Below are 20,540 nucleotides of genomic sequence, written 5' to 3' on the forward strand. Positions count from 1 at the left end.
ATTTGATGTTACCTAGAGAAGGAATTTGAAGCTCATTCCAATTCTGCATAAGAAGATTTAAGTCATTGCAGACAAGGTAGACTATTGCTTATATCCTTTTATGAACAGGTAGAGTACAAAAAGACATTTCTATACAGCAAATCCACATAATAAACTATTCTTTTTGACATCTCTCACTGCTTCAGTTGCTTGGATTACTGGCTTGTGTGACCTCAGCCACACACACACACGACAGAGCCCAAAATAGAACCAGAAGATGAGTCATGATGTTCAGGAAGGATTTCAAAACAAATGGACCTATTTACTTGTGCAGCTGTCTCCCGAAGCTAGTACTGTTTTACAATGCTGTTATTGATTTGTTCTCATTATCGGCTTCTGAGAGGTTAGTTTGTTTATGTTTTTGATTGGGGGGGAATTTGCATTAGGTAATTAAAATAGCAGTTTAGTTCTTCAGAGGAAATATTTCAGGAATAAACATGACACACATTCTGGATGATCAAAAATAGTAGCAACATAACTAAGATATCCTCAGCATTGTAGGGATTTTGCTTCTTGCTTGCCAAATGCCATACAATTGCACAGCAGTTTATTTCAGCATTGGGGAAAATATGAAATAAAATGCTTTTTTAGCATGAGGGATGCTCCATGCTTTCACAAATTCACACATCTGCTATGTGGTACACATGTTAACAACGTGATATTCATTATTTTTATCTACTTAATATTGTAATTGCTGTATGACTAAAAGAAAAGGTCCAGTCGCAAAGTATGACTATAAAAGTTTGTATGAAAGTATTTTTCAGGTAGAGAGAGACCTGTTTTAGTGCAAGTTCCAGTGCCTTCCAAAAGGTAAAAAACCAGTGAAGTCAGCCAAACTCTCAACCCTTTCCTTCAACCTAGCACTGTTTTACTTTGACTAACAATGATCTTGTGTGTCTTTTAAATAGAATTTTTATTCTGAAATTGTTCTTGCATTTGACTGCCAAACCCATAAAGTTTCATCAAGCCTAATTATCTCCTTAATATGATACTACTTTAATACAAAAGCAAGATGATCCTTTAATTTTTTATTATTATTTTTATTTTTATTTTAATAAGTTCACCCCTAAAGGCTTAAGTCAACTGCTCTGGGTGTGACAAAATGTGCATTAACTTCAGTGGAATCTGGATCAAACCCTAAAAGCAAAAGATTATTACTACATAAATCTCAGGACCTTGTATACTTCCAGTGTAGCTAACCTAAATGGCAAAATCTCTGCAAGAATATTATATATCTAATTATTTACTATGGATTTATGTTAGCTTTGCCCCATATGAAGGACTCATATGATAGAAAATGAGAGGCAAACAAACCTCCAGCCAACAAAGTAGTAGGAGTTAACATTTAGAGCTGAAATTATGATGTTTATCACATGTGAGCCTTGTTGGAAATAAGTGAGTTGAAATGAAAATAGAGCATAAATGATTGCTTTGATTCAGTAATGAAAAGAAGTAGTGAAGGAAGGCTTATACCAATACTGCTTGTACCATGGACTTAAGGTCACCAGGAATTACCTGTTTGCTTCATGAAACAAGACTTGTGCAAACTATCAAAATTTCATGATAAGGCCTTTATTCAACAAGATATTCACAAGAATTTACCTTTAAAATACGTCAATGCTGGCACTGGCAGATTTCTATTAGATGTGCAATTTAATGTACAGCCATCAGGCAGCAGAGGTGACTTCAGAAGGACTGTGATTCACTGAAATTAAACTGAGTTTTATTAATCACCTGTTACAGCTTGTCCTTATGGAATTTAGCATTTGCATTTGGATTGATGCTGTTTAATTTACCAAGAAGGTATTTATGTTTCTTAATGATGCTGACCAATAGCTGAGCTGATGCAGACCTTGTTTGCAAAAGACTTAATTCTAATTCCCTTAGGGTATTTCAGACTGCAGATAGGCAACAAAAAAGCCTGAATAGACCTTCAAAACAAATCAATAAACATATACTGATATTAAGTGTACAAAAAATACATATATCTCTGATTAGAATAAAATGATAAAAACCCCCTTTTGTTTATATAGTCAAGCAGCGATTGTGTCCTTTACTAAAGATCACTTGTTTTCACTCTCAGACTGACTCCTGACTTTTTTAAACAAACCCAAATATCACCAGTATAAAATTATGATCAGTAAAATACAGCATAAGCCCCTCATTTATATTGGCAGATGTACTCCTAAAAATCGTCATCATTTTTGACTCTTTTCAGGCCAGATCATGTTTTGATTTAACCAGTGAAGTCATAGATGAGCTTGCAGAATGCAGTGATCTTTCTAAAAATAGGACTTTGGTAAAGACAGCTTTGGTTCACTCAGCAGACTGCACCTGTTACTAAGCAAACTCATTAACAGGTACAGTTTTGTACTCTTCCCTTGCTTCTTTTGCCTCTAGAAATTCATACTGTTTATTTTTACAGGTATGGAATTTCAAAATTTCTGTTGCATTCCATTTTTTTTTTATAGCAGACTAGTTGACTTTACAATATTTTAAAGAATATTTTACTACCTTATCTATAGAAGAAGTGCTTACCTTTCCTTTTCCTTTGAGTAAATTTTCATGGAAACTGAACACATTGTGTCCTCCTGCTGGCTGCAGTTCATGTCTACCTGAGACAGCGCTTTGATTAAATGTGCCTTCATAGTTAACTAGTTAAAACCATTATGAGGCTTCTCCAAATTCTTTGCTAGTCTTTAAAGAAAATGTTTTAATGTTTTGAATTAAATTTAACATATGTACAAGGAGAACAAGAAATAGTATTTTCTGACCTAGCTCAATGCTACTCCTGCTCAACTGTTTCAGTGTAATTACAGAACTTCTGCAATATATGATGAACTGAGGTCTATCATCAGCTCTTGATACAATCAGCTGTGATGTTAGCTCCTTACTTCACTGATTGTGCTTTTTTTGGTTCCAACTGTTCCCACAACATATTTTTGCAATCCTCATTCTCTAAGCCATTGTCCTCTGACTAGCAGGCATCACAAAAAAAAGAGTACACAGTAATTCTTCCAAACCATAGCAGGCTGTAGCATTTTCCTAGAAATGTTCCATTTTAGAATGTACAGGTCCTGCTATGAAAGGACTAACCGGTTCTCATGATGGCAGAAAGCATTTCATCATATCTACCCAGTCCAGGAAGGACAAAAATGATTTGGGAGTGGGATTTATGCTGTGGGATGAATAGACTTGTGATAGATGGCACAGCACCCCAACTAAATTTAATGCTGGTAAATTTTTATTTTCTTCGCTAAAAGAGACAACCCCCTCCTGCAAACAGCTAAATTGATGATATTCCTAAATATTAGATTTTTAAAGAAGTCTGTGATAGGCACCTCTACACAATACATTTCTCCTTTTTCATCCTAGTCCAGCTCCTCACAGGCACAACTTTAACTGTAGATTTCCCTGAAGAATTGGAGCAGGGTGGCAGAGTGTGTGAGTGTGCATATGTGAGAAGTGAGGAAGTAACAACTTTCCTTATGCATAAGAAATGACAATTAGAAGCTACACATTTTTAGAGCGTAGGCAGTAAAAAATTGCTTTTAAAAATCTCAGAGTTTTCCCCCATAATCCTCTCCCTAGGTCTTAAACCTGTAGTAAGAGTTAGTCTCTTCCAGTTTGGATACTAGTCACTGAAGCTGGTCATGGAATCATAGAATATGTGGGTTGGAAGGGACCTTCCAGATCATCTAGTACCAACCTCCTTGACATCGGATGTTTAGCAAGAAAGAATGAGCTTCAAGATTAAAAAAATGTCTGCATTAGAGGTCCTGGTGAGAAACTGGTATCTGTGCTATAGTGTGAGCTCACACCACACCCCACAGTTTCATCCTCCAGGGCAGGAGCAGTGCCAGAATGACGCCTGGATCCCCGACCACTACAGAACCAGTCTGGAGTTACAAATCTGCTGTTGGATTTCTCATGGAGAAGGCAGATGACGCCATCTTACCCACCTACCTTTTCATGCTATTCGTTAATAGCACCTGTATGACTTTCAGACAGTCTGCTTCTATATATAAATGATGTAGATTCCCATATGCTACCCTCTTTCCTGTAGCATGTAGCATATAGGGAGGTCTGAGGACAAGCCAGAAAGTTATCAGTGAATCATGGTGTTGCGCTGGTTTTGGCTGGGGTGTAGTTAATTTTCTTCATAGCAGTTATTAGGAAACAGCCAGGACAGCTGACTCCAAGTGACCAAAGGAATATTCCATGCCATATGGTGTCATGCTCCTCAAATAAAGCTGGGGGAAGAATAAGATAAGGGGAAGATTTGTTGACAGAATTTGTCTTCCCAAGTAGCTATTATGTGAGACCTGCTTCCCTAGGACTGGCAGAACACCTGCCCCTCCATGGGAAGCAATGAAGTAATTCCTTGCTTTGCTTTGCCCATTAAATGACCTTTATTTCAACCCACAAGTTCTTACTTTTACCCTTCTGATTCTCTTCCCCATCCCATTGGAGGGGAAGACAGCAAGAAGCTGCATGGTCTTGAGTTGCCAGCTGGAGTTAAACCCCAAAAGAGGATCAGAGCAAGGGAGATAAAAGAACATCCACAGAGAAGGCTGCACCATAGCTCAAAAGCAGTCCCTGAACAAAGTGGGCTGGGGGGTTAAAACAAGGAGAAAAAGCTTTCACAAGGCATCTTGGCAGAGCATTCTAAAGTGTTCAAGGCTTGACATGGGCATCATTACCTCTGTGCATGTTAAGCCCAGGCAGCCAAACCCAGGGGGAGGCAAGTGTGCTTAGTGCCCTGACATTTGTGACGGCCACTGATGGAGCAGGTGTCCTGTACTTACTCTGAGGAAGGAAAAGGAGAGCCAGATGCTTAGGGATTATCATCTCAAAGGTGTCTCAGAATCTGGAAGTTATTTACACCTGACTCTGAATAAAAGCTTTTGTCCTAGACTTCACACTTTTCAGCTTTCGAAATTTGATCCAGCATGGTGTGCTGGTTCCTAGAAACCAGACTGTACCTGCCTTGGTAGATGTGTCCTCAAAGTGCAGTAGTAAATCTTTCTGCAGCAAAGCTACATGTACAGGCCTAGTGCAGGAATATATCAGTTTGAGCACTGTCTCTACAAGACTAAACAATTTGTGCAGTGAAATAAGGCTCTGTGGAGAGGAGAGAAGCATGAAATCACTGGAGTCCATAGAAACCTGAGAGTTCTGGTACTGACATAAAATAGAGAGGGATGGAACCTCAAGAAGGAGTAACTTCTTTGTCAGGCTTCTTCAGAATAGGAGCTGTTTAGTTCCCCGCTGGGTGAAGTCCAGGTATGCATTAGCATTCACCAAATGGATAAACTGGGTCCTAAAATGTCAGCGCATAGCTTGGATAAGCACACCCTCTATAATGTGTAGGCAATGTTCTGGCAGAGAATGAAAATGACAGAATAGAAATCTTAAATAGAAAGAATGCAGAGTCAAAGTATGATCTGTATTTAGCATGATTTAATTGCAAAATAGCATTTATTGCTTTTGGCTAAAAGAAATCTGCAGTAAGAACCTCTCATCTGTTAAAATATTTGCACTCCTGATTAGTAAGGAAAAAAGTGAATAAAAAGATATAAAAGTCAAGACAAAGACTCTTTGGTATGATTTAATGTTCTAGAAGCAGGAAACTAGTGTTATGATTCTTTGGAAACAGAACTAAACTAATAAACAAACAAAAAATCCACCATAAAAGCCCCCAAAAACCCAACACTTGCAAACAGTAGTGAGACACAATAGGTTGCCCCAGGGTCTCACAGGGCCTTTACTCCAAACAAACAATGCTGCCAGAAATTTATGACATATTTCTCAAATCTGAAATGCTGGAGGATCTGCCACTTCACTTGAGAGTCACTGCTAACAACTGGCAGAGACACCAGATCTGAGCAGAAATAAGTGGACTTGGGAATGGCCTGAAGCTGTGTCAGGGGAAATTTAGGTTAGATATTAGGAAAAGGTTCTTTATCCAGAAGGCAGTGGGGCACTGGAACAGGCTCCCCAGGGAAGTGGTCACAGCCCCAAGCCTGACAGAGTTCAAGAAGTGTTTCCACAATGCTCTCAGACACATGGTGTGATTTTTGGGGTGTCCTGTGCAGGGCTAAGAGTTGGACTTTATGATCCTCATGGGTTTCTTCTAACTCAGGATATTCTATGATTCTATGACTTTCCATCTCCTGATGAGGTTGGAAATAACAGCAGACCAGATCTCTGTTGTGAACTCTGCATGCCTAATGCCTGATCCCTTGGAAGACAACTGAATACTATAGATAACTTTGGTAAGAATTAAAATTAATTATAGACAATTCATAAATTTTTGGACTTGAATATTAATACTGTGCCTACAAAGGAAATGCATAGCATCAGGGTGCCATATGGTAAGAACAACTCTTGTACCAAATGTGGTGCAGCATTTCTGCTTATGGGTAGTCAGGTACAGTATAAAGCAGCTTTTTTAAACCCCAATATAATAAATGATCATTATTATGATGTCCTTGTTAGACTTCATGTCCCAATGTCTTTCACTAACCATTAACCTTCAAAGTGCTTAAGTCACTTTTATAGAATTATAACAGTAACTGTAATTATTTGAGGGTACTTTGGAAAACTGGATCTGTATGATGGTTAGGGAGAGTCTCTAGACTGTGTTTGGTCAATGTTTGGTCTCTCTTAACCGGAAAAGTGTCCTTAGGAAGGGCAATGGTGGCTTCAAAGAGATATACCTTTCCTAGGGGCTGATACTAGCCACATCATCCAATTACATCCCCCAGCTCCTGTTATTCTTCATGATTTTTGCTCACCAATAATCTGAACCACAGGAAGACTCCAATCTACTTCTTAATCTTTCACATATGCAGCACAAAATCTTTAACTTAAAGATGGAACAGCCTACTTTTCATACTTTTGTATTACATCTTTTTTTTCTTGAAATTTCAGGTGCCTCAGCACCCAGTGGAGGTCAAGTTTTCTTTTGTGCCTATTTTTGCAACATTTCTGCTTCTCCTGCAGAATTTGATAAATGAGGAATTGTAGAGGTTCTTATAAGAATATGATGACACAGAATTAAATTGTCAGGCCCATTAATTATTCTGATTAAATACACAAAGCCAAACAAAGGGATTTTTGTGCCCCCTACAATGAATTGTGGAGAGCTAATCTGTGGGCATTTTTGTTTTTATACCCTAATAAATGCCTCTTAAAATGTAAACATAGCTGTAGCAGAACAGGAGTTCAGCTCTTGCATTGGTATACTGATATTTCATGGCTTTCTGACTCAGCCTAGCAAGTCCACCAGCCACCCTGATGTTCATGTGGAGCCCTGTGCACTGCTGTCATTGCTCTCCCTTTGCACTCAGTCTGCCTTCATTTGCATTTCATTATGCAAACATGCAAATAATCTTTTTTTACCATTATGAACAATTATCTTACAAGGGAAGATAAAGAAATATTTTGTCTTGTATTCACCCATAATTATTCTGATTGGTTAAAGAGAATGAGGGAAAGGAGGAATCTGCAATCTAATTCTAATAAAAATACTTATCACACAAATCAGAAGCATGCTATCAGCTATGTTTTCTTCTGAAGGCACTGAGTCATTTGATATTGTTTAATTGCAAATCTTACATTGTGGGTAACCACTACAAATAAAACATCAATGAAAAAGAGCATTTAAGATGGCAACAACAATAAGGTAACAATAGGATAAGATAGCAATAATGATTACAATCACAAGGACTGTGATTTTCAGGCGTCCAGGGAAGACAAATATTCATTGATTTTAGACGGGAAAATGAACGATTCATGTAGGAGCCAAATTAAGAATCTGATGGACTCTTCTTCATTACTGTTGCTACTTAACAAAATCCACCCTGATAAGGGGCATGGGGAAGGAGTAACATAAAGTATCAAAGTGTTAGGGACCCTGATGTACATTTTCGTCTCCATAACAGAAAGGATGACTTTTCCCATGAGGAAAAAACCCTTCTTTATCTGAACTTTGAAACTGCTACAAATACTTCCCCAGCACTTCGAGAGAAGATCAAGGAAGAGATTGAAAACAAAACAGACATCCTAGAAATACTACAGATGGCAAAACCCCCCACACTTCTGAGCCTAATATTAAAGGTTTCTTAAACTCCTGGTAAGAAGTCTTGTTTAGCACTATATTTATAAGTTTTCCTGAATTCAGTCTAATAGCTCACTGTATAATTCTGGGGAGAAACAACTCTTTGAGGACTGCCTTTCCATCAAGAGTATGTCACTTAGGTATATTTTACTATCTAAAGTATATAATTTCTCCTCTTTATCACTTAAAAACTTCAAATATTTGATTCTACTATTAACTCCTTACTTTCTGTAGTCCAGTTCTATAAACAATTAAACAAGTTCACTTATGCAACTGCATATGAAGGACTCTGTAGAAAAAGCCATACTGAAGTTTTGTGCTAAGCCCCAACAGGATGACATTTCTCATTGCAGTTCTGATTATTTCTGTTCTAATTATTTCCATTCTCTAATTCAGTAAATCCCAACATTTTGTGTCAACAGACCATGCTAAACTCAAAATTGTCCATGGAAAAGCATGTACATTTACCTAATTTATGAATCAGAAATGTTGTTAAAATTATCAGACCTATTTGTCTGATTGACCAAAGGGAGGTTTCACAGCTCCCCAGAGCCTGTGCCCACCTCAGAAAAATTTGAGAGAAGAGGTAAAAGAGAGAAGGGTGATAAGTTCTTCTATTAGGAATAAATATAAGAAATGGCTTTAAAAGAGCAGAAATACTGACTTGGACTCTGGCGGTAAGAAGGAAACCAAAGCAGACAGAGGTCCAGGCTCACGTTATCTTAGAACTCCTTCGGACCACGGGGCTCACATCTCTATGTTGGTATTTAACAGCAAGGAGGACAACCACACCTGGATTTCAGCAAGAGAAATCTCAGCTCATTTTTAAGCTTCTGGAATAGCTTAGACAAATACTTTATAGGAAATGTGGTTCTCAATTCTACATCACAACTGAACTTGAATGTTTTGAGAAATGTTTATGTATGGGGTCTGCAAATCTTTTGATCATGGATCCATAAAGTAGAAAAACCAAATTTCTTCCAAGCGTGAAAATGCTGGTTACCTTCACAAAGAGCCTTTCTGTCCATCTCACCGTTTTATAAGGCTCTCTGACATGCAATTACTTGCTGCAGTTTCAGACGCTGGTTGGAAAGCACTGCATAGGGCTCTCCTGAGACTAGCACTGCTAATGCAAGGCAATATGGGTGTCTCTAACTTTGTCCATCTTCCTCTGGGAGAAATCTTCCACTTCATTACTTCAAGAAATGCCTGGGGACTTTGCAGTGCTTTTGACAGTAACTGAAATCAAAATAAGAACTCTTGCCAGGAAGACTTTAAGAAGTTTTTGTTTGAGCATCGCTGTCTGCACTCTGACTGCTGACATGAGCCCTTCACTAGCCTGCAGGGAGAAGTGATTAAGACTCCCCAGCAGATAAATCCCACAAGGATTACACACATCTTCTTGTCACTAACAATGACATGAACACAGTTTTATTGTAAGGATGAATCAAAGGTTATGCAAGAAGGTTTTTTCCAAATCCCATTTCCCTATTCGCCCAGTGCTGTCTCCTCTTACTCAATACTTGCTAGATACATACCCAAAAACTACAAGTCTGAGAACGCACCCTATTCACTGCTCACAGCAGCATTTGTGCTGGTTTCAGAGAAGATTTTTCTTTCAGGTAGTGAGGGTATACAAAGATCAGCAATAAACAGTGTATCCAAATCCTTTCACCATCTCTGTGATGTTGCCTAGGACCAGGCTGGAAATGCAGGACTGAACCTCTGCAGCAAAGCAAAGGTAACAGTTCAGAAGCAATGACTTTCAAGGGTCCAATCCTCCCCATGAGTTTTTATGAACTCAGATATCAGGGCCCTTTATACCAAGCAGGGACCTGTGCAATGCAGTACAATTTGCAGCATGACAGAATGATCTGAATCTAAGCTTCCTGATGAGTGTAGTAAAAGCACCTCCCTCCATTAAATTTTGGTAATGGAGATATTCAGAAATTATGAAAGACAAACATCTTTAAATTCTTTCTGTTTGCTATCTTGCAAACCAGTGTTCCCATTTATTTTACCTGCACTCACTTCTGTGATTCATATCCATTAAAAATGAATATCTAGCAGCATGTGTTTTCTTTCCCTCCTCTGTCATTTATAGTTTGTTGCTTTCCATTTTAAAGTATATATTATTGAACAGACCACATGATGAATTTTTGATGAATTCTTGAAACAGGAGCCAGACACAGAAGCACTAGTTAAGTAAATTATACCTATAAATAACTTCATAACAAGGCCAAATATACAGTAAAATGAAGTTTGCATAAATATATCTTGATTTAATGCCTGTGTTTCCTCCCACTAACATAAATCACTGACACACTGGGTATGGTATTTTCAAATTCTTTGCTGCTTGGGCCAGTGAATGTTTCCCACATGGTTGTGATATTTCTTGTACAAACAGAGGATTAATGTCAGCTGATACAAGTGTGAAGTGTTCCAGAACATTTTAAAAGGCAAGACTACTGCTGGCCTTCATCCATGTAAAAAGGAATGGTGGTCTCCCATGACACATATCTTCTTGGAAGTTACAGGCAATCACAGGCCCTTAGTTATGAATTTAGATATTTCAATATTTACATTTCAGGAAATTCTGTGTAACCGTAAGTAAGCAAGGAAGAAGTGAGCAATTCCTCATTTCTTATGCAGAATGAAATCCCTCACCATCAATGTCAGTCGAGAAGGAAATTCATCATTGGATCTTTTAAATTTCCTATGTGCTAAAATCTGGTTGCAAAATAGAACTGACCTTCTTTTTCCTTTTGTTTTTATTAAGTCCTCTCTGTTTCTATAGCTTGTATCTACATACAAGTATGTGAAATAGGTGGTTTAGATCAGAGTAACAACTTCTTTAAGCAAAAGGTGACAATGTACCTGGAAGAGCTAGAAAGGAAAAAAAAATTTAAGGAAAGAATCAGTTCAAATGAACTCCTATTTTTCTTTTGTTTTATTTTGTCTAATTCTAAATCCATATTGGTAAGTGGAGATTTGCCTGAATAAGTTTCCTCACAGTACAAAATTTGACCTGGGTAAAGCACATAGCACCTAGAACTTGCTGATGTAAGTGATCTCTACATTCCTCATCACATTGCTGCTTATTTGTAATAGTTTTTTTTTTTTCAAGAATCAACAATCCAGCCTGTGCAAAAGTGGCAGGAAATTGTTTAGTTCTGTGATGACTCTATATGTCACAATTCATGGTATTTTGCAGAGTTCACAGAAAGAATATTTATTCATTGTGTGTCTTTCTTACCCATACATCTTCCTTTTGTCCCAATTCTTAATCTGGCATGAAAGGAAAAACAGGAAAAAACACTCGAAAGAAACACTGTTGATAACTTAATTTAGTTTAATAACATTCATTTTATGATATTCAAAAGCTTGTTTCCTGAAAGACATCTCCAGAAAGATATCTGGTTGCTTTGTTGTTCCCTCTGTCCATGGTTCCCCTCTGTCGCCATAATTTTTTTTAACATGGTCTTTCAATGTAATTTTCAAACCTCATACACATCATTTTCTGTGTGACTGAAAAAGCTTCCCAAATTTATCCCAAGTTCTGTATCCCTTACATTAAAATATTACTATTTTTCAGGGTCTTTTGCAGTTTGCATGGTCATAATTGAAATGGTCAATTTCCCTGAGGCTTGTTAACTTTTCCCTTAATTACTCACTAACTTGAAGAGGCTCCTGAACTTCATGTGGATTGTGTAGTCCTTCCTCTTAGAGGGACTATCGGCATAGTGACAATACTTCTGTGAACTGCCTTTTCTGTGTTCGAGTTGTCCTGTTCTGTACATCCATAAATAGAGACATTCACTGTTGCATGAGGCATATGCTACCTCAGAGTTGCCAGCTGTGTGTCACGAGAAACTGTGCTTAGGAGAACACCTCTTTCAGTTTTCTTGTGACTTTTTAAGAATGCACAATCTGTGGTCTCTGTTCCACATGCATCGTCTGTGTTCATTTAAACTTTCAGGTTGTCAGGGGACTGAGGCAGGGACATCTGGACCATTTATGGGATAAGCTGGAGAAGTGAGATGCATGTGTAAAAACTAGAACAAGTGTTTCAGTAGCTATTCTTGTAACAAGATATTCACCAGAGCCTCACTACAGCAGTCAAAGCTTTTATCTCTCGTGCACACCTCTTGCTAGGCTTTTAGGAAAACCATAGTGGAATGGTCTCATTGGATAATCAGGTCATCAAAAAGGGTCTAAAAAAAATGACCTAAAATCTTGTTGTCACATTTAGCTAGTAGTGATAACTATCATGTTTTAATTTGCAAGGATGTGAACAAAAACCTGAATTCCAATCAAAAGACAAAGAAAGCCAAACAAACAAAAAAAGAAAATCAAATCAAAAAACTCTGAGTTTAATCCTCCGATTTTTAAAAAAAATTAGAGAGGCAGGAGGCATGAGTAGAACAGAAGGAAACCTGCAAGTCAGTTGGAAATCTGATTTGGTTGTTTGGGTTTTTTTCCCTTAATAATCAAACTCTAGAAAAGAGGATTTCTTAAACTGTGCAAGGGCACACGGTTCTTGGTCAATCAAAACTGAATAGAATTTACTGTTCTCCAGATTTTCCTGAATTTTTCAGGAGATATACATACATGTTTGATTTTAAAAACTCTGTGCAATTCTCTCTCTTTAACTGGAAAGAGCCATTTTGTAAGCAAACATATACTAAAATCCTTGCAGATGTATCTATAATTAGCCTCCCTTTTTTTTTTTTCCCTTGGACAAGAAAGATTTTGCTTGAATATAATTGATTTTCATAAGGGACACCAGACACAGAAGTTCCCTATAAACACTCAGTGTTCCCTAGTTATTGCCTGGGAAACTTAGCCTTTGCAGACATTTGGAATAGGAAATAACTCCTGTCACAGATCTCACAGTGAAGCAACCACTGGTAAAACTGTTCTTTCAAACACTGTCCTTTCAATCTGTCTAGCAAGGAAGTTATGACCTCCAGCTACAAATTAATGACAAATTGCTGAAGGAGTTTTGCCAGTAATCTTATCTTCTTTCTTGTTCAAAACTTAAGTTCTTGATCCAGAATCCATTTGAATGAAGAGACTGAATTCCTCTACCTTCAGCTGCCTACAGACCATACTGTAACTGATAATCATACTCATATTGTTAGGTGTATGTAGTACATAATCTCTATAGTTACTAGAAATCCTAAATTGTCTTAGAATATATTAGATTAGAATACTAGAGCCTAGGGTATAAGTTAAGAGTGAGAAAAGGAAAAAACAAAATGCATACAGTTTAAAGAAGAATAAACCTGAAGGAGAGTGATTTTCTAACTAACAAAATGCACTTATTTGCCTCAGTAGAGTAGGAAAATAATAGGTTAAATGGGATAAATAATACAACCTACTCCTTGCTTATCATGTTGTAAATTCTGTTGCCAAGCTATGTCTTTAACTGTAAGTACCATAGGCTTAAATTTGCTCTCACCGGATTAACAGATATAATTTCTACTGATGTCAAAGGAATCAGTATGGTGTGGAATATATCAAATGTAATATTAATACCTAAGAAGAAAATTAAGTGCTGTAGTCAATTGTTGGATGTGCTGAAAAAGTCACAACAGTCTTATGTCAAATACCTCTTCTTTATGAAGTTTTCTGAGGCATGTAATTTCTTGGATTTCATGTGAAACACGTGGACTGATAAAACTTTAAATGCCAAGGTATACACTATAATCTATGTCTGGATAGACAGACAGATGCCTACACACATGCACACACCCAATAATAGCGTATTAGCAGCAGACTGTATAGGGTGAAGATGTTTGTCAGATGCTTTAAACGCCAAGAATTTTCTCATCAATGAATCAGTTGCTACTAACTGAAGAATGTGCTTGGCATTTTATTCCTTGAAAGTTACAATAAAAGCCAGAAGGAAGATGGGCATTAAGGTTATAATATAAAAGTAGCACTTTTATTGGAAGCTGTATTATTTTCAAATAACTCATGCTGAGAAAATGTAAGTCCATAAGACTTTTCATATCCACTACAATTCTTCTTTTAATACTCAAGCAGGCAAGACCATAGCCAAAATTGTCTGTGGTCTGTTTCTCTTCCATCTACTCCTTTTAATATGATTTTTTAAATCATAGAATGGTTTGGGTTGGAAAGGACTTTAAAGATCATCCAGTTCACACCCCACCTCCTTCCACAGGCAGGGATGCCATTGCCTAGATCAGGTTGCACAGGGCCCCATTCAACCTGACCTTGAACACTTCCAGGGATGAGGCATCTACAACATCTCTGGGCAGTTCCAGTGCCTCACCACCCTCACAGTAAATAATTTCCTCTATCTAATCTAAACTTACCCTCTTTCAGTTTAAAGCATTATCTTGTCACTCCATGCTCTTGTAAAAAGTCCCTCTCCAGCTCTCTTGTAGGTCCTCTTTAGGTACTGGAAGGAACTATAAGGTCTCCCTGGAGCCTTCTGTTTGTCAAACTGAACAACCCCAGCTCTCTCAGTCTTCACAGAGAGGTGCTCCATCTCTCCAGTCATCTTCGTGGCCCTCCTCTGGACTCACTCCAACAGGTCCAGGTTCTTATGCCAGGGGCCCAGAGCTGAACACAGGACTTCCTTATCAATGGATTGCACCTTACCTTCCCCTAAAGTTAGATATTCCTGGGTTTGGAATAAGGGATATAAAGAAAAACAAGATATGGTTTCTTGTATTCTGTTGAATCTCCTGTACATTTACGTTAAGAGAATTGATTGTTGAGTTTTAGGCAATTGAAATTGTAGTAAGAGGAAAGAAAATTGTAGGCTTCTACAAAAGGCAGGGATTTTTATTAGCAAAATTAAAGAGAAGAGCACTAGAAACAGCAGAATTTTCTGGTCCAGAGGAAAAAGCCACAAACCAGTACCCAAAATCCAACCAAAGATTAGCAAAAAAACCACCCCAGACTACTGATATTTTAAGTGTACTAATGAACTGGCAACAAATAAAGCAAAAGCTAAACACTGTTGCTGCCCATTATTTCATTTTCCCTCTAGCAAGAAATTTATTTTTCCAAAACCAGTCTCAGAAATGCTAAGGAATTATTGCCTTTGACTACATGGCCTAAAAATTCTACAACACCCACCCTCCAAAAACATAGCAAAAACCCCACCAAAAGTAAATGATAAACTGACTGAAGAAACTATAAACATAGCACCTATAATATTCTCACAGGTTTCCTCTGTGAAAAATCAAACAAATTTTTACTGAGGAGATCCAAATAATTGATTTTCCAAAGCCGCATCTCTGCTTATTTTCCATTCCATTTATTCTTGAAATGGAAAAATGAAAGCAGGGAGATCTGATTTTCAGCTATAATAGGTCTGTTCTCATGATGTTTAATAGGAAAAGTGGCCTAAAAGAGAGTTAATTCTATTTTGGCCTATCTTAAGGTTCTTACACTGGTAGATCAAGTAGTACAGTCACGCTAATGTAAACAGAAGCTGAACAACAAAACTACACAAACAGTTCCCTTTGGAGCAAGAAGTAAATCCAAGACTCCCAATCTTGTCTTGGAACCCAGTGGTGTCTTTGAACCTATCTTTCTTATAAACTATTACTTTTGTAGGTTTTCCTTTTAAAGTGTTGTCTAAGACTATTTTCCCCCTGCTTGCCTGATATTTTGCTGAAGTTTTAAATACTCATTTGAGTATTTTAAAATACTCATTTAAGACAAAAAAGTCCTCTCGCTAACTTTATCTAGCTCCTTTGCAGAACAGTGTAATGCTCTTTTAAATTAAAAGAGAGACAATTTATATCACAGCCACATGTTTAGTCACAACAAAAGCAAAAACCATGGATAAAGCTATAAAATTAGTGCAATTTTTTCTAGGGATAATTAGTTCAAATTAAATTAAATTATGTACTTTCTCAAAGTTTATGAATTCTGATTTTATTGTTTTCCTTTTATTACATGCTATTCAAAGAAATATTTCATCCTGAAAACAGTTCTTATTCTACAGAGAGACATAAGAAATAAGTGATAATAAAGTAATCAATCTGCTTTAGCATGGATGGTACAATGATTGAGAGAATGATATTTCTAATAGATACCAGAAATTGATTAAATGAAGGCAGGGTCAAACCTTCAAATGTGAATGCAATTTTAAATCCTACAAGAAAGAGTAAGTTTTTCCAGACAAATATTTCAGGAAAGCTTACCATATGTGAGGGCTACTTCATGTAATAAAAAGTATTCTTGACAGTAAATGCTGTATTTAAATGCCCAGTTCTTTAGATACTAAAATCTAGGATCTAGAAATTGAAGGGTTATACAAAAATAAAGAGCAGTACTCACCTCATATCAAAGTAACACGCTCTTTAGTGACTCCTAATGAGACTATTCAAGGATAAACCTCTCTGACTGGTAGAATTTCCAAGTCCAGTAAAGCAGATATCTAAAAAGAAAGACAACGTACACAGACAACCCCAGTTTCTAAACACACCTGCCTAAACCCAAGTTTTATTAGCACACCTGGAAAAAAAAGAGGTTTCCCAGGAAAGCATATTCAGAGCTGTAATGTGACCTGACTAGGAGGGACCCAATCATTTCCTCCTATGGCTAAAGAACTGTAGGAAGGAAAAACAACCTGTGGGCAAGAGGGACCCATTGACTAGTTTCACCCACACAGATGCTGGCCAGCTTTTTTCTCCTGAGAAGGAAAAGCAGTTCTATTCCTGTGTGGCTTGACAGAAAAACTCATGAGAGCACATTAGCAGAAGTGCTGCCTCATTGGGCTGACTGCAATCCTCAACCAAAACAAAACCATTTTTGAGCTCTTGCTAATGTGGCAAAAGAACTGCACCTGCCATAACAGTCACATAACTAATTCAAGAATTGTATTGATTAAGTCATACAGATTATCAAATAGACAGAGTTAAAATAATAGATCTCAAACAAAACAAAAAAAACCCTTATACAACTATAGGAGCTATTCTCTTCTAAATATCAAACCGAAGCTTTTAGTCAGCTGTTACACTTCTTTTCACTTCAGAATGGGATGACAGATAGGTTATGAAATATTTACATTTTACATAAATCTGATCTTTAATCACTTTGAGATGAGCACTTGCAATCCCAACTGCCTTCTGCAAGAGTTGTGACTGCCAACACATCTGCAAGTCATTTTAAGAGCATAAAAGAAAACAAAAAGAGAACTGTGTCTTGGTAGACTATGGAGTTCACTTTGGGGTTCCAAGCAGTGGTACAGCTGATGCAGTCTTGTGGGTTGTAATTCACTGGCAACACTGCCCTGTGGCAGCACAGAGCCACATGTCCAGTCTCCAGCCCTCTTGAAATGCAAGCATGTTCACCTCCATGCCACAGCATTTAGAATTATTCAAAGTGTTTGGTTTTACTCAAAGGCCTCAGTTTAAATCCCTTCCTAAAAGAGAATAATTGCTGAATTCCAGTCTAGACTGAAGAGTCTTGTGAGGCATATACATTAGCAGAGCATGCTTAACACAGCCTTACCAGAAGACACACACTGCAGGAATGATGATGGCGTCTATAAATCTAAGAACTTGGAAAGCAAATATCCTTCAAAAACAATGAAGGCAAAGTACAACTCTTTAATAAAATAATCATCTTTAGTGTTGAAGTGTAAATCTTTTTATAGACATGAAGGTTCTGTATACTAAACATTTTCTTTGAATAAGTTTATTAATTTCACTCTGTACTTTTCTTTATTCAATGTATTTCATAATTTTGGGTGCAAAGACTTGACTATAAATACCAGTAGATATTTGACAGAACCCTGATTTTTATGACAAAAAAATTACTTTTGTGGAATTGTTTTCCCTTTCTCTGCCCTTGTGAAATAAGTTTATATAATTTTTATTACTTTTTAAAAAGATTGCTTTATTTGCATCAAACAATAAAGCAAGAACTAAAAACAGGCTGTGAATACGAAAGCCAAGCATATACAAGCCCAATACAAGTAAGAGAAATACTTTTATTGGATGATGCTTAACAGAATATAACACTTATGTGATATCTGCTGGTTTTACTCAGAGCAGAGCTGGAGATCTGCTGAGGGCAGAGAATCAGAGCCTGGGACATGCAGTCAGCCCGCCCTGCAGTGGGAATTCTCCTTTTGCACCATGACAGGAGCATTGAGTTATGAATCTCACATCTATTCCATAGGGTATTCCATAAATAGAAAAACAAAATGGTATAGCCTATTAGTCAGTGAGATATTCCATGTGTGGGTACAGGTAAGCTGGTAAATGTATACTTTGTACAGAATTGCTGAATCAATCTGTAGTTAACTCTTCAAGCAGAATTGAACCAAACCTCACATAGCCTGTTGAGCTCTGTCCCAAATAAGACTGATTGAGTGGATCAGCTCAAGAGATAAAGGAAATCAAAGGTGTTGGCAATGGACCAAATTAAAGGGTCCAACCAAAGGTCCTTAGGGTACTGTTTTGTTTAGAGAAAGTGTTACTGTTTGGTTTTCTTTCTCTCTGCATTTTCTCCCCTGTACTCAAAAGAATGATGTATCTTGATGGAAGATTCTGAATAAATAGGTCTGGAGTATAGTCACTTACATAGCTGATGGATCACATGCATATAACCCATATTCTCTTGGTGCAATAGTGCTGGGTAGAGGCCATGCTACTGACAGATCTCTCTTTTACGGGTGGGGTTCGTAAAACTCTCTGTAAAAAAACCCAAGACAAACTCAGGGTGACTTAGGAGGAAAAGTTAAAGAAAAAGAATTATTGATGTTCAGCATACCCAAAGAGTGAATAAAACAGAATGATGTAACTTAAATTGTAATGCTTTTTATTTTCTGCAGTCAGAACAGCCTAGACACTTTCTACACTTCTAAGTCCCTGACTTGTTTGAAAAACATTCCCTAACATCTCTTTGGTTGTGTCATCCTCTTGTTGTCTACTATTTATCAAACATAAAATTCCTCTGTATATGAAAAACTGGATGTCAGATAAGAATAAAATAACATTTAAGAATGAAAGAGCTTATCCAAACTGGCACCTTTATGCAGATCTGAAAACTGAAGACTTGCACTTACCAGGATTATAAATTGTGTCTTCTTCCTTTCAGGTCTCCATAGAAACACATTTAGAAATTTTTGTGTCTAACAGTTATTAAGGTAGGGATTTAAACCATGGAGTCTGAATATTACTATTCTGCAAAGAACTTGTCTTAGTGAAAACAGTAATAATTCTGTGGAATTATATGATGTGGAATTTCTTGATTAAAATCAATGTTAAGATTTCAGGGTCTTGAGAAATAGCAGGCTTCACGAAATAGCTTAGACTTAAAAAAAAAGCTGATGAAGAACTCCAGGGATGGCAATAGTGTCAATTGCAAACTACGTAGTTCACTCATTAAATTTAAAGTAGGATACACATGTAACCATATATATATGCATGGAAAGATTTTAAATGGAAGTGAGATGAGAATTGAATAAGGCTGTGGTTGTATAGCACACAGGGTGTTGGTTCTCAGTACTCAGAGCTGTCAACTTGAACTCAGCTTTAACCTTCAGCTCTGGAAAGGGGTGACATTTAAGACTTTTATTAGGCATTGCCTTTTTCTCAGTTGCATGATGTCAATATGATTTATTGGACTGCCATGCTGCCCACCACACTGCATAGGGAATCTGAAACCTAAAGCAAAGGGATTAATAAACTAGATGCCAAAATCCAGGCTTCTGTTTTCATATTCATGACCAGGTCCATAAAACCAGCATAAAAGTCCTAGTTTTACAACAGTGCCAGAGGTTGTAACTTTGCGTGCAGAGCTACCATACTTCTCTTACCACCTCCCTGACAGGCACAGCAAAGGAGGAAGCAGTGGCTGTCTCTGCTTTTAAAGGCAGACCAGAGTGGAAACCAGGGGACTACCAGTCTAACACAGTTAAATTCAACATACAGTCTGAATGAAAACCTTTCAAATTCCAACTTCCTGGTTCCCAAATGAGTTCAACATAAATATGACACAAGCTTGTGTCCTTGTATGAGGGAAAAATAATGTAATATCCTGGTTATAACAAAGGAATATACATATTCTGCCTTGAAAACACTTGTAAATTTAAACTCCTACACTTGCCAGTGGGTGCAGTGGTTAAGAGCATCTGATCCTGCACATTTTATGTGGGACCTACATCATGGATTGACACATCTATATAGGTTTGGAGGATTTTTAATATCTCCAAGACAATAAGCTTTGAAGATCTTTTGGTATTTGATGCTGAAAAAAATACAGAAGTCAGGGAAATCTGGATGTACCATAATTCTGTGCTGGGTTAACAGAGCCATTAAGTTTCTGTATTCATTAACTGTTTTATAGTGTGTAAACAGGAAACTGAATTTCTCTT

The 20,540-nt window shown here is 37.3% G+C and overlaps 1 long non-coding RNA gene across 1 annotated transcript in view; it reads left to right on the top strand.

The window, feature by feature from the left end:
• The first annotated feature begins 280 nt into the window (after nt 1-280).
• The window catches only part of LOC125335192, a 64,041-nt gene continuing 43,781 nt past the window's right edge, over nt 281-20,540 (top strand). Inside the window, exon 1 of the long non-coding RNA XR_007207372.1 lies at nt 281-382. This is a non-coding gene — a long non-coding RNA (uncharacterized LOC125335192). The remainder of the gene's footprint in view (nt 383-20,540) is intronic.

Source organism: Corvus hawaiiensis, chromosome 1 (assembly GCF_020740725.1).
Source record: "Corvus hawaiiensis isolate bCorHaw1 chromosome 1, bCorHaw1.pri.cur, whole genome shotgun sequence".
Taxonomy (NCBI): domain Eukaryota; kingdom Metazoa; phylum Chordata; class Aves; order Passeriformes; family Corvidae; genus Corvus; species Corvus hawaiiensis.